Raw genomic sequence first — 15,452 nt, 5'->3', positions numbered from 1 at the left:
ACCATAGGCCGGCGCGGCCAGGGGTGGGGCCGCGCCGCCCTAGGGTTTGGCCACCCCGTGGCCTCTCTTCGTCTCGTCTTCGGACTTCTGGAAGCTTCGTGGAAAAATAGGCCCCTGGGCTTTGATTTCATCCAATTCCGAGAATATTTCCTTACTAGGATTTCTGAAACCAAAAACAGCAGAAAACAAAGAATCGGCACTTCGGCATCTTGTTAATAGGTTAGTTCCAGAAAATGCACGAATATGACATAAAGTGTGCATAAAACATGTAGATAACATCAATAATGTGGCCTGGAACATAAGAAATTATCGATACGTCGGAGACGTATCAGCATCCCCAAGCTTAGTTCTGCTCGTCCCGAGCAGGTAAAACGATAACACAGATAATTTCTGAAGTGACATGCCATCATAATCTTGATCATACTATTTGTAAAGCATATGTAGTGAATGCAGCGATCAAAACAATGTATATGACATGAGTAAACAAGTGAATCATAAAGCAAAGACTTTTCATGAATAGCACTTCAAGACAAGCATCAATAAGTCTTGCATAAGAGTTAACTCATAAAGCAATAATTCAAAGTAAAGGCATTGAAGCAACACAAAAGAAGATTAAGTTTCAGCGGTTGCTTTCAACTTGTAACATGTATATCTCATGGATATTGTCAACATAGAGTAATATAATAAGTGCAATAAGCAAGTATGTAGGAATCAATGCACAGTTCACACAAGTGTTTGCTTCTTGAGGTGGAGAGAAATAGGTGAACTGACTCAACATTGAAAGTAAAAGAATGGTCCTCCATAGAGGAAAAGCATCGATTGCTATATTTGTGCTAGAGCTTTGATTTTGAAAACATGAAACAATTTTGTCAACGGTAGTAATAAAGCATATGCATCATGTAAATTATATCTTATAAGTTGCAAGCCTCATGCATAGTATACTAATAGTGCCCGCACCTTGTCCTAATTAGCTTGGACTACCTGGATTATCACCGCAATACATATGCTTTAACCAAGTATCACAAAGGGGTACCTCTATGCCGCCTGTACAAAGGTCTAAGGAGAAAGCTCGCATTTGGATTTCTCGCTTTTGATTATTCTCAACTTAGACATCCATACCGGGACAACATAGACAACAGATAATGGACTCCTCTTTTAATGCTTTAAGCATTCAACAACAATTAATTCTTTTCTCATTAGAGATTTGAGGATGTTTGTCCAAAACTGAAACTTCCACCATGGATCATGGCTTTAGTTAAGCGGCCCAATGTTCTTCTCTATCTATATGAATGCTCAAACCATTCAACTCAGTGTAGATCGCCCTTACTTCAGACAAGACGAACATGCATAGCAACTCACATGAAATTCAACAATGAAAAGTTGATGGCGTCCCCAGTAAACATGGTTATCGCACAACAAGCAACTTAATAAGAGATAAAGTGCATAATTACATATTCAATACCACAATAGTTTTTAAGCTATTTGTCCCATGAGCTATATATTGCAAAGGTGAATGATGGAATTTTAAAGGTAGCACACAAGCAATTTACTTTGGAATGGCGGAAAATACCATGTAGTAGATAGGTATGGTGGACACAAATGGCATAGTGGTTGGCTCAAGTATTTTGGATGCATGAGAAGTATTCCCTCTCGATACAAGGTTTAGGCTAGCAAGGCTTATTTGAAACAAACACAAGGATGGACCGGTGCAGCAAAACTCACATAAAAGACATATTGAAAACATTATAAGACTCTACACCGTCTTCCTTGTTGTTCAAACTCAATACTAGAAATTATCTAGACCTTAGAGAAACCAAATATGCAAACCAAATTTTAGCATGCTCTATGTATTTCTTCATTAATGGGTGCAAAGCATATGATGCAAGAGCTTAATCATGAGCACAACAATTGCCAAGTATCACATTACCCAAGACATTAATAGCAATTACTACATGTATCATTTTCCAATTCCAACCATATAACAATTTAACGAAGGAGAAACTTCGCCATGAATACTATGAGTAGAAACCAAGGACATACTTGTCCATATGCTACAGCAGAGCGTGTCTCTCTCCCATAAAGTGAATGCTAGGATCCATTTTATTCAAACAAAACAAAAAACAAAAACAAACCGACGCTCCAAGAAAAAGCACATAAGATGTGATGGAATAAAAATATAGTTTCAGGGGAGGAACCTGATAATGTTGTCGATGAAGAAGGGGATGCCTTGGGCATCCCCAAGCTTAGACGCTTGAGTCTTCTTGGTATATGCATGGGTGAACCACCGGGGCATCCCCAAGCTTAGAGCTTTCACTCTCCTTGATCATGTTGCATCATACTCCTCTCTTGATCCTTGAAAACTTCCTCCACACCAAACTCGAAACAACTCATTAGAGGGTTAGTGCACAATATAAATTGACATATTCAGAGGTGACACAATCATTCTTAACACTTCTGGACATTGCATAATGCTACTGGACATTAGTGGATCAAAGAAATTCATCCAACATAGCAAAAGAGGCAATGCGAAATAAAAGGCAGAATCTGTCAAAACAGAACAGTTCGTATTGACGAATTTTAAAATGGCACCAGACTTGCTCAGATGAAAATGCTCAAATTTAATGAAAGTTGCGTACATATCTGAGGATCATGCTCGTAAATTGGCTTAATTTTCTGAGCTACCTACAGGGAGGTGGACCCAGATTCGTGACAGCAAAGAAATCTGGAACTGCGCAGTAATCCAAATCTAGTACTTACTTTTCTATCAACGGCTTAACTTGGCACAACAAAACACAAAACTAAGATAAGGAGAGGTTGCTACAGTATTAAACAACTTCCAAGACACAAAATAAAAACAAAGTACTGTAGGTAAAAACATGGGTTGTCTCCCATAAGCGCTTTTCTTTAACGCCTTTCAGCTAGGCGCAGAAAGTGTGTATCAAGTATTATCAAGAGACGAAGTGTCAACATCATAATTTGTTCTCATAATAGAATCAAAAGGGTACTTCATTCTCTTTCTAGGGAAGTGTTCCATACCTTTCTTGAGAGGAAATTGATATTTTATATTACCTTCCTTCATATCAATGATAGCACCAACAGTTCGAAGAAAAGGTCTTCCCAATATAATGGGACAAGATGCATTGCATTCAATATCCAAGACAACAAAATCAACGGGAACAAGATTATTGTTAACGGTAATGTGAACATTATCAACTTTACCCAAAGGTTTCTTTGTAGAATGATCAGCAAGATTAACATCCAAATAACAATTTTTCAGCGGTGGCAAGTCAAGCATATTATAAATTTTCTTAGGCATAACAGAAATACTTGCACCAAGATCACATAAAGCATTACAATCAAAATCTTTAACCTTCATCTTAATGATGGGCTCCCAACCATCCTCTAGCTTTTTAGGAATAGAGGCTTCGCGCTCTAGTTTCTCTTCTCTAGCTTTTATGAGAGCATTTGTAATATGATGCGTGAAAGCCAAATTTATAGCACTAGCATTAGGACTTTTAGCAAGTTTTTGCAAGAACTTTATAACTTAAGAGATGTGGCAATCATCAAAATTCAAACCATTATAATCTAAAGCAATGGGATCATCATCCCCAATGTTGGAAAAAATTTCAGCAGCTTTATCACAGGCAATTTCAGCAGTTTGAGCTGGTTGGGGCAGTTTCTCGCGCTTTGCATTAGAAGTGGAAACATTGCTAACACCAATTCTTTTATTATTAATAGTAGGAGGTGCAGCAACATGTGTAGCATTAGCATTACAAGTGGTGGTAATAGTCCAAACTTTAGCTACATTCTTCTCTTTAGCTAGTTTTTCATTTTCTTCTCTATCCCACCTAGCACGCAGTTCAGCCATTAATCTTATATTCTCATTAATTCTAACTTGAATGGCATTTGCTGTAGTAACAATTTTATTATGATGATTCTCATTAGGCAAAACTTTTGATTTCAAAAGATCAACATCAGCAGCAAGACTATCGACTTTAGAAGCAAGTATATCAATTTTCCCAAGCTTTTCTTCAACAGATTTGTTAAAAGCAGTTTGTGTACTAATAAATTCTTTAAGCATAGCTTCAAGTCCAGGGGGTGAACTCCTATTATTGTTGTAAGAATTCCCATAAGAATTAGCATAGCCGTTGCCACTATTATAAGGATATGGCCGATAGTTGTTACTAGAATTGTTCCGGTAAGCATTGTTGTTGAAATTATTATTTTTAATGAAGTTTACATCAACATGTTCTTCTTGTGCAACCAATGAAGCTAATGGAACATTATTAGGATCAATATTAGTCCTATCATTCACAAGCATAGACATAATAGCATCTATCTTATCACTCAAGGAAGAGGTTTCTTCGACAGAATTTACCTTCTTACCTTGTGGAGCTCTTTCCGTGTGCCATTCAGAGTAGTTGATCATCATATTATCAAGAAGCTTTGTTGCTTCACCAAGAGTGATGGACATAAAGGTACCTCCAGCAGCTGAATCCAATAAATTCCGTGAAGAAAAATTTAGTCCTGCATAGAAGGTTTGGATGATCATCCAAGTAGTCAGTCCATGGGTTGGGCAATTTTTAACCAGAGATTTCATTCTTTCCCAAGCTTGAGCAACATGTTCAGTATCTAATTGTTTAAAATTCATTATGCTACTCCTCAAAGATATAATTTTAGCAGGGGGATAATATCTACCAATAAAAGCATCCTTGCATTTAGTCCATGAATCAATACTATTCTTAGGCAGAGATAGCAACCAATCTTTAGCTCTTCCTCTTAATGAGAAAGGGAACAATTTTAGTTTAATAATATCACCATCTACATCTTTATATTTTTGCATTTCACATAGTTCAACAAAATTATTAAGATGGGCAGCAGCATCATCAGAACTAACACCAGAAAATTGCTCTCGCATAACAAGGTTCAGTAAAGCAGGTTTAATTTCAAAGAATTCTGCTGTAGTAGCAGGTGGAGCAATAGGTGTGCATAAGAAATCATTATTATTTGTGGTTGTGAAGTCACACAACTTAGTATTTTCAGGGTTGGCCATTTTAGCAACAGTAAATAAAACAAACTAGATAAAGTAAATGCAAGTAAACTAATTTTTTTGTGTTTTTGATATAGCAAACAAGATAGCAAATAAAGTAAAACTAGCAACTAATTTTTTTGTATTTTGATTTAGTGCAGCAAACAAAGTAGTAAATAAAACTAAGCAAGACAAAAACAAAGTAAAGAGATTGAGAAGTGGAGACTCCCCTTGCAGCGTGTCTTGATCTCCCCGGCAACGGCGCCAGAAATTTGCTTGATGCGTGTGGTTGGCACGTCCGTTGGGAACCCCAAGAGGAAGGTGTGATGCGCACAGCGGCAAGTTTCCCTCAGTAAGAAACCAAGGTTTAATCGGACCAGTAGGAGTCAAGAAGCACGTTGAAGGTTGATGGCGGCGGGATGTAGTGCGGCGCAACACCAGGGATTCCGGCGCCAACGTGGAACCTGCACAACACAACCAAAGTACTTTGCCCCAACGAAACAGTGAGGTTGTCAATCTCACCGGCTTGCTGTAACAAAGGATTAACCGTATTGTGTGGAAGAGGTGTCTCTCCCATAAGACAAGCAGCATGTTGGGTGAACAAATTACAGTTGGGCAATTGACAAATAAAGAGGGCATGACCATGCACATACATATCATGATGAGTATAGTGAGATTTAATTGGGCATTACGACAAAGTACATAGACCGCCATCCAACTACATCTATGCCTAAAAAGTCCACCTTCAGGTTATCATCCGAACCCCCTCCAGTATTAAGTTGCAAAGCAACAGACAATTGCATTAAGTATGGTGCGTAATGTAATCAACAACTACATCCTTAGACATAGCATCAATGTTTTATCCCTAGTGGCAACAGCACAACACAACCTTAGAACTTTCTGTCACTGTCCCAGGTGTCAATGCAGGCATGAACCCACTATCGAGCATAAGTACTCCCTCTTGGAGTTACAAGCATCTACTTGGCCAGAGCATCTACTAGTAACGGAAAGCATGCAAGATCATAAACAACACATAGATTTAACTTTGATAATCAACATAACAAGTATTCTCTATTCATCGGATCCCAACAAACGCAACATATAGAATTACAGATAGATGATCTTGATCATGTTAGGCAGCTCAACAGATCCGACAATGATAGCACAATGGGGAGAAGACAACCATCTAGCTACTGCTATGGACCCATAGTCCAGGGGTAGACTACTCACACATCACACCGGAGGCGACCATGGCGGCGTAGAGTCCTCCGGGAGATGATTCCCCTCTCCGGCAGGGTGCCGAAGGCGATCTCCTGGATCCCCCGAGATGGGATCGGCGCTGGCGGCGTCTCTGGAAGGTTTTCCGTATCGTGGCTCTCGGTACTGGGGGTTTCGTCACGGAGGCTTTAAGTAGGCGGAAGGGCAAGTCAGGAGGCGGCACGGGGGGCCCAAACCATAGGCCGGCGCGGCCAGGGGTGGGGCCGCGCCGCCCTAGGGTTTGGCCACCCCGTGGCCCCTCTTCGTCTCGTCTTCGGACTTCTGGAAGCTTCATGGAAAAATAGGCCCCTGGGCTTTGATTTCGTCCAATTCCGAGAATATTTCCTTACTAGGATTTCTGAAACCAAAAACAGCAGAAAATAGCAACTGGCACTTCGGCATCTTGTTAATAGGTTAGTTCCAGAAAATGCAGGAATATGACATAAAGTGTGCATAAAACATGTAGATAACATCAATAATGTGGCATGGAACATAAGAAATTATCGATACGTCGGAGACGTATCAGAACCCCAAGAGGAAGGTGTGATGCGTACAGCAGTAAGTTTCCCTCAGTACGAAACCAAGGTTTATCGAACCAGTAGGAGTCAAGAAGCACGTTGAAGGTTGATGGCGGCGAAGTGTAGTGCGGCGCAACACCAGGGATTCCGGCGCCAACGTGGAACCTGCACAACACAACCAAATTACTTTGCCCCAACGTGACAGTGAGGTTGTCAATCTCACCGGCTTGCTGTAACAAAGGATTAGATGTATAGTGTGGATGATGATTGTTTGCAGAAAACAGTAGAACAAGTATTGCAGTAGATTGTATTATCAATGTAAAAGAATGGACCGGGGTCCACAGTTCACTAGAGGCGTCTCTCCGATAAGATAAATAGCATGTTGGGTGAACAATTACAGTTGGGCAATTGACAAATAAAGAGGGCATGACCATGCACATATATGATATGATGGGTATTGTGAGATTTAATTGGGAATTACGACAAAGTACATAGACCGCTATCCAGCATGCATCTATGCCTAAAAAGTCCACCTTCAGGTTATCATCCGAACCCCTTCCAGTATTAAGTTGTAAACAACAGACAATTGCATTAAGTATGGTGCGTAATGTAATCAACAACTACATCCTTAGACATAGCATCGATGTTTTATCCCTAGTGGCAACAGCACATCCACAACCTTAGAACTTTTTGTCACTATCCCAGATTTAATGGAGGCATGAACCCACTATCGAGCATAAATACTCCCTCTTGGAGTTACAAGCAAAAACTTGGCCAGAGCCTCTACTAGTAACGGAGAGCATGCAAGATCATAAACAACACATGGATAATAGATTGATAATCAACATAGCATAGTATTCTCTATTCATCGGATCCCAACAAACACAACATGTAGCATTACAGATAGATGATCTTGATCATGTTAGGCAGCTCACAAGATCCAACAATGAAGCACAATTAGGAGAAGACGACCATCTAGCTACTGCTATGGACCCATAGTCCAGGGGTGAACTACTCACTCATCACTCCGGAGGCAACCATGGCGGTGAAGAGTCCTCCGGGAGATGATTCCCCTCTCCGGCAGGGTGCCGGAGGCGATCTCCTGAATCCCCCGAGATGGGATTGGCGGCGGCGGCGTCTCTGGAAGGTTTTCCGTATCGTGGCTCTCGGTACTGGAGTTATTATCGACGAAGGCTTCTTATAGTCGGAGAGGTAGGTTTAGGGGCGACGCGAGGGGCCCACACAGTAGGCCGGTGCGGCCAGGGCCTGGGCCGCGCCGCCCTATTGTGTCGCTGCCTCGTCGCCCCACTTCTTATCTCCCCCGGTGTTCTGGAAGCTTCGTGGAAAAATAAGATTCTGGGCGTTGATTTCGTCGAATTCCGAGAATATTTCCTTACTAGGATTTCTGAAACCAAAAATAGCAGAAAACAGCAACTGGCTCTTCGGCATCTCGTTAATAGGTTAGTGCCGGAAAATGCATAAATATGACATAAAGTATGCATAAAACATGTAGGTATCATCAATAAAGTAGCATGGAACATAAGAAATTATCGATACGTTGGAGACGGATCAGACGCCACCAGGTGTGTCGTCTTCCAAAGTCATGTCTAAAGCTCCTGGTGTGTGTGTACTTGTTGTTCAAGTTGTCCTATGATCGTCTATGGTGTGTCCTGAACAATGATCGTCCTCTGTCCTAAACTATGATCGTCTTGTGTCCTTAACTATGAACGTGTTTCAACTATTATCACTGCTAAGTTTGTCTGAACTGTAAACTGTGTTCTTCCTTGTGCTGTTTGATCGCTGGTAACCTCACCACCGAAGGTAAGTGGTAAGCAGAAGAAGTTTCTGGGTTGCAACCAAACAACAGCGTCGCCGTTCTGGGCTGCTACAAGGCCTCAAAACTGACCTACCAAACGGGCAGAGCCCAAATCTCCACGGGGACGAAAAAACTATATGCAGACCACCAAACAACGTGGCTTTTATGGCCCATGGCCCGTCTGCAACTCGCAGGGGACTCCTTCCCGCTGCGCCGGTGGTGCAGGAAAGTAATGCAGCCTACCAAACATGCCCCAAGCTTATCTGTGGTAGGAACCATCAACCATTTGAAGTCAGTGGTCAAGAAACTTAGACCACCTCTCGTGGGTCGGCACCACAAGTGTAGCACGTCCGTCTCTTAATTGGAACATGAAGAACATCAAACAATCACACAAGTAGGAATAACTCATGCCTCGGCAATGCATCAACGTCTTCACAAACGGCGCCTTTTCTACCAGCAACGTCCCGACGGCCTTCCATAGCCTCGCCCATCAGCCATGTACGCCAAGTGTCCAAAACAGTAAGCGGGTGCACCTTTTTTTTTGAAAGAAGGGATTCTCCCGATTTCCATTAACATCTACAAAATTTTCCACCTTACACAGACATCGCCTCAGGGAACCAGGTTTTTTGAGCCAACTAGAATAGCCGCTATAGGAGGAAAATCCAACAACGGCGGAGAAGAAGTGAAAACTACTACTATTGCCCCCTGGAGGACTCTCCCCATACTTTATCCTGGCTACTAAGGGCACGTACAATGGGGTGATGTCAGCCTTCCCTTAGAGATGCCACGTCAGATTTTTGCTTAGTTGGAGGAGAGAGAATGAAGAGAGGGAAGGCTGTCTTCCCTTAACTAAGGGATCATCTCTTACTAAATAAGGGAAGACTATTTTCTCCATTGTATCACATATGTCTTCTCTTAGCAACAAATTTCCTACCAAAATTTAATTATAATATTAATTGCTAGAGATGGCAGTAAGAGATAATGCGTTGTATGACTTATATCTAATGCCTTCTCTAGCTGATGTGGCGGTGTAAGGGAAGGCATGTCTTCTCTACCATTGTACATGCCCTAACGGATGGGTCGCTTGGCCAAGTTTGCTCGAAGCAGGCCAGATTTCTGGCTTTCCAAATACTTCACACAACAGCTGCAACACCAACTAGCATCATCATTTTTTTCCTCCCAAAAAATTGTTTAGCCATATAAACAAACATTCCTCAATATTCTTAAACTGAAAGCTCACGTCAAGTCCACAACTGACCGCATTCCACATGCACCGTGCTAACGGACATTGGAACAGAAAATGGTCGATAGATTCATTCTTACCACATAATAGACATTTCAGGTCACATTTACCCCCCCCCCCCCCCCCACCCCCACCCATGAGTAAATACATCTTTTATCAGGATGCTTTTCTTAAGCACCAACCATATGAAAGTTTTATCCTCATAGGAATTTTAGTTTTCCACAAGAATTTGTGTGGGACAGCGCCAAAGCTTTGTAAAGCAAGATAAAAGGACTTCGTAGAAAATTGTCCAGATTCCGTTAGTAGCCAGTATAAAGTGTCATGCTTGTCCGAGAAAGTAACATTTTCACAAAGCTTCCTCAAATCTTTCCACATAGCTCTCTTGACACCAACCAAAGATCTTCTAAAGATCATGTTTTCAAGCCCGTCCACAAACGCTTTTCTCACTGTTATTTTCTGGTCTTGGCTAATTGCAAAAAGTCTAGGGAAGCTGGATGAGAAAGCGAAGTCACCAAGCTAATTGTCTTCCCAGAAACTTACACTGCGACCATCTCTAATTTGGAATTTACAACAACTAAGAAAGAGGGATTTAACCTCAAGTTGCCCCTGCCAGAAATGGGAATCCCCATTTCTGAGCGTGGCATGTCTCAAGGTCGAGTCTCTTAAATATTTCTTCTTGATAATATCCTGCCATAAACCTGAGCTATTGAACAATTTCCAAAGCCATTTTGACAATCAAGCTATATTCATGACATGTAAATTAAGAAACCCCAGTCAGCCTTGATCCTTCGGCAAACAGACATTCGAACAACCTACCAAATGGTATTTCTTTTTTGTTGGATCATCTCCCCAAAGAAAGCCAGAACTAAGAGTAGCGAATTTTTCCCCAATCCCTACGGGTAGTCTATAGAAAGAGAGCATGTGCAAAGGAACACTAGATGGACGAATTAATCAAAATTGTTCTCCCAGCTATTGAGATGCTCTTCCCAATCCAACTACTAAGTTTTGTTTCCACTTTACCAATAGGGCCGTTCCGGTCGTTGTTCCTAATCCTTTTCTTATCTATGGGGATTCCTAGATATTTCATAAGTAAATCATTACTTTGACAAGTGAAGATGTTCTCAAAAAATTTCCGTCTCTCTTTTGCCCGGCCTAAGCAATAAACCTCACTTTTATGAAAATTTATTTTGAGCCCCGACAATTTTTCAAAGAGGCAGAGAATAAACTTAAGGTTCCTTGCCTGCTTATAGTTATTTTGCATGAATAAGATCGTGTTATCTGCATATTGCAGAATGGCCACCCCTCCCTCTACAAAATTTTCCCCAAGACCTGTAATTACTAATTAGTCCACTAGACACAACTCTTTCAATCATTATTGCAAGTGCATCCGCGACATAGTCAAATAACAATGGAGAGTCTCTAAGACCTTGGAAAGTTGGAAAATAAACTCCATTCTCATCATTAACTTTGATGGCTACCTTCCCACTCGAGATCGATCTCATAACCCAATCATTAGGAGGCGGACAGTACTACCGGATAACGTGGTGAATGAGGAACCAGTTATGTGGGTATAGTGTGCGTACACGAACGGGATGCGTCCGCTTATGGCTTTTCGTGGGACGGACTATGCGTGCGCCGTCCCTCATCCACTTGCAACCTGATTAGTTTGACAAGAGGATGGAAATTCAGACTTCTTTCATAATCTTTGTTAGGATAATGGGTAGATTAAAGATGCAACCATATAAAGCCCCTCTTTTTCCCCAAGCGGTGTGAAGCTTACATTGTCACATACACACTATTATTGACCTTCAGAGCTCAATTTTTCCATTTTTTCTCAACCAATCTTGTACACCTTTGAAGAAAAATAAAGAGGAGACATATATCTGCAATTAATTGCACCAAGCAAAAGTCCCCCCTCGAGTTTGTTGTGTTGCTTGTTATAGTACTGGCTTTGTTTGAATGCCATAGATGACTAGGCTCGGGTGGAAGCTTCCAAGATTGTGGTTATGCTCCGGGAACGAGTGGTGTTATTGACCACGGCCCGGATAAATCTTGTGTCTTCGTCTACACTTTGGTTCTTTACTTCTTTTATGGCTTCATACTTCTCCCCGGCAAACAAAATCCAGTTCTTCAGCGCTGGCTAAGAGCTGCAAAATAGAGGAATTGTAGTTCTTTATTGTTGGCGGGCGATGGAGAGATGTCAGATGTGTATGGTTATTTGTCCATGCACACGGATCGTGATGCATCTATTTAGATAATCTCAGCTATTAGCCTATATATTACTCGTATTAGTGTATGGTTGAGCACCTGATCTCTTGTTTATTCAGTATATGGCGGCTAGCATCGCCCCCAACAACTGCTGATGAGTTCATCGATCCCATGAAAGTATCGATATGAGTTACAAGAATTGTTCGCATGCATGCCCACGGGGACGATGTTGAGGCCTCACCTGTTGTAAAGTGCAAACCCGCAGCCGTCGTCACATGGTCCTAGCTGCTGCGAATACCAAATCTGCCATAGATTAGTCCATTCTGACCAGTGACCAGTTGTCGTCGTTGCCTAAACTCATCCCGTGTAGTATAAGATACATGGCGATGCCAGTTCATTCTCGTACCATCAAGAACCTCGACGTGCTAAGCGAAGCGAGAAGCTACTGAACTCCCTGCTAGCTCGATCCGGTACTGCAGAAGTGCAAAGTGAGAGGCGAGCTCGAGAGAGATGCCAATGGTGGGGCTCATCCCGTTCGTGTACGCGGCGATCAAGAAGAAGCGGAGGTCGACGGCGAGGGCGGAGCGGTACGCGCAGATCGCCGCCGGTGCGGCGCTGGCCGGGCACCAGCACGCCAGCTTCGAGGGCGACTACCTGTCTCGGAGCTGCCATTTCGCCGTGCGTCCACCTTCGCCGGCGGACAAGCTCGGTTTCATGCGCGAGTACGACGACTACGGCGCCGCTCTTTGTCCGCCACCCAAGGCGAAGGGCCTCTCGAGGGAGCTGTTTTCGGCCGATCGCTACGAGCGCCTGCTAGCCGGCGGCGGGCGGGAAGAGGACGCGCGCTTCGACGGCAGCCGCTACCAGTCTCAGAGCTGCCGGTTCGCCGTGCGCCCTTCGCTGGTCGCGTCGCGCGACGAAGGTGCCTCCCGCCGACCGTCGGTGCAACCGGAGAATCTCTCGTGCCGGCTGCTTCTGCCGGCCAGCCCACACAACGGCATCGCTGCAGGTGAAACGCGGGGACGGGGAATCGCGCGCTCTAACGGCGGTGATTACCAGTCCCAGAGCTGCCGCTTCGCCGTGCGCCATTTCGCTGCCTACGAGCTCGGTCGCTCGCATGACGAAGAATACAGCGCCGCAAGCACGTCACCGGAGGACCTCTCGGGCAGGCTACTCATGGCGGACGGCCAGAGGGAGCGCGGGCTATCCAGGTCCCTGAGGTTCACTAGCATGCGCGTGTTCGCATGGGCCAGAGGCGCCTAAGAGCAGGTCTAACAGACCCCGTAAAAGGGGCAAACCCGTATAATAACCGCCGGTTTGAGGGTTTCGGCTCTACCCGGCCGTCTAGCACGCCCCGTAAAAACGGCCCCCGAATCGTTTTTTGCTGTTTTCGAGTACGGGGCGGGTCCTCGCCCCCTACTTGTGCGGGGTGGGAGCGGGGATAGTGGGCGAAGCCAGCATCCCAATTCCGAAAGCGCGCGCGGACATTTCAGTTCCCCCCACCCGATTTCCCCCGCGCGCCGCCGCCGCCACCCGCGCGCCGCCGCCGCAATCCGTCAGATTCGTGCCCCTCCGCCGTCCGCCCAGCCTCGTCGAGGTTCTTCGACGCCCGCCGCACCTCCGCCGCACCTCGGTGAGTATTCCGCCGCGTTCTTCTTCGTTGCCGCCGGTAAATTGGTCGGATTTGGGGCTGATGTATGGTACACCGTGGTAGATGGCTTCGGAGGATATGCACATGGCGGATTTGGACGCGACGTCCACCGATTGGTCGTCGTCGGACGATTCCGACATCGACGAGTTGCTCAACGACGACGACACGGAGATGATGGTGCTGCTGTTCGGCTTGAAGCAAACGGAGGACCGCATGAAGCTGCTGGATCAGCGGAAAGGATCCGTGATGGGGCGTATGTGCATTCCGCGGAACCGCGCGCTCGGCCACGAGCAGCTGATGCAAGATTACTTCGCCGAGGTACCGACCTATCCTCCCCGCCTCTTCCGTAGACGGTACCGAATGCGTAGGACTTTGTTCGAGAAAATCGTCAAAGATTGCGAGGCAAATTGCGATTATTTCAAGCAAAGAAGAAATGCTGCCCAAGTCATGGGATTTAGCCCATACCAAAAAATTTCTGCCGCCATGAGGGTTATTGCATACGGTATACCAGCAGATTATACCGATGAGTACCTTCGCATTGGTGTGCAAACAACCACGGATTGCGTGCGTATGTTTGCCAAGATGGTGATCAAGTTGTATGGAGAGAAGTATCTCCGAGCTCCAAATGAGGATGATACAAAAAGGCTCATGGAGATCAATGAAAAGAGGGGGTGGCCGGGGATGCTTGGTAGTTTGGATTGCATGCATTGGACATGGAAAAATTGTCCAAAAGCATGGCATGGTATGTATTGTGGCAAAAGCCGTGATGCTACCATTGTTCTTGAAGCTGTGGCCTCTCAAGACTTATGGATTTGGCATGCTTTTTTTGGATTGCCGGGGACACTCAACGACATCAACATCTTGAATAGATCCCCTTTGTTTGCAAGACTAGTTAAGGGTGATGCTCCACCTTGTAACTACAAAGTTATGAACAATGAGTACACCATGGGGTACTATCTCACAGATGGTATTTACCCTAACTATGCAACCCTTGTCAAGTCCATAAAAGAGAAAAAAGACAGGCCTTTGACAAGAAAGGAAGCTTGCTTCACCAGAAATCAAGAGGCATGCCGCAAGGATATTGAGAGAGCTTTTGGTGTCCTTCAAGCAAGGTTTGCAATTGTCAGGGGTCCTGCTAGGTTTTGGGACAAGGAAACTCTTGTTGATGTCATGACATGTTGTGTGATTCTTCACAACATGATCATTGAAGATGAAAGAGGTTTAAACTTGCCATGTTTCTATGACAATGTTGGCACCCGAGTGCAGCCCGAGAGGAACCCTGATCGGCTTGAAGCTTTTCTTGCAGCTCATCGAGGCATTGAAAATGCCGAGACTCATCACCAGCTCACCCAAGATCTGATTGATCACCATTGGCAGTTGCATGGCCAATGAGTTTTTACATTCATTTCCCATTGTTGTATGTGTGAAACATTCATTTCCTATTTGTTGTATGTGTGAAACATTTGTTATTTGTTTAATTCTTCCATTAGAACATTTGTTGACATTTCCGAGAAACATTATTGTAATAATTAAGAAGATTATTGTGTGATGTAAAACATTTATTTTATGTGAATGGTGTGTTGGTTCTAATATGCAATTTGTCAAAAAACCCTGTTTTGAGGGGCCAAAAACTCGGGCGAGCTAGCAGAGCCCGTATCCCCACCGTAAAACAGAATATTCTGTTTTACGGGGTGGGGATACGGGCTCTGCTAGCTCGCCCGAGTTTTTGG

The sequence above is a fragment of the Lolium perenne genome, chromosome 5 (assembly GCF_019359855.2).
Source record: "Lolium perenne isolate Kyuss_39 chromosome 5, Kyuss_2.0, whole genome shotgun sequence".
NCBI classification, from domain to species: Eukaryota; Viridiplantae; Streptophyta; class Magnoliopsida; order Poales; family Poaceae; genus Lolium; species Lolium perenne.
This window is presented reverse-complemented; position numbering follows the sequence as displayed.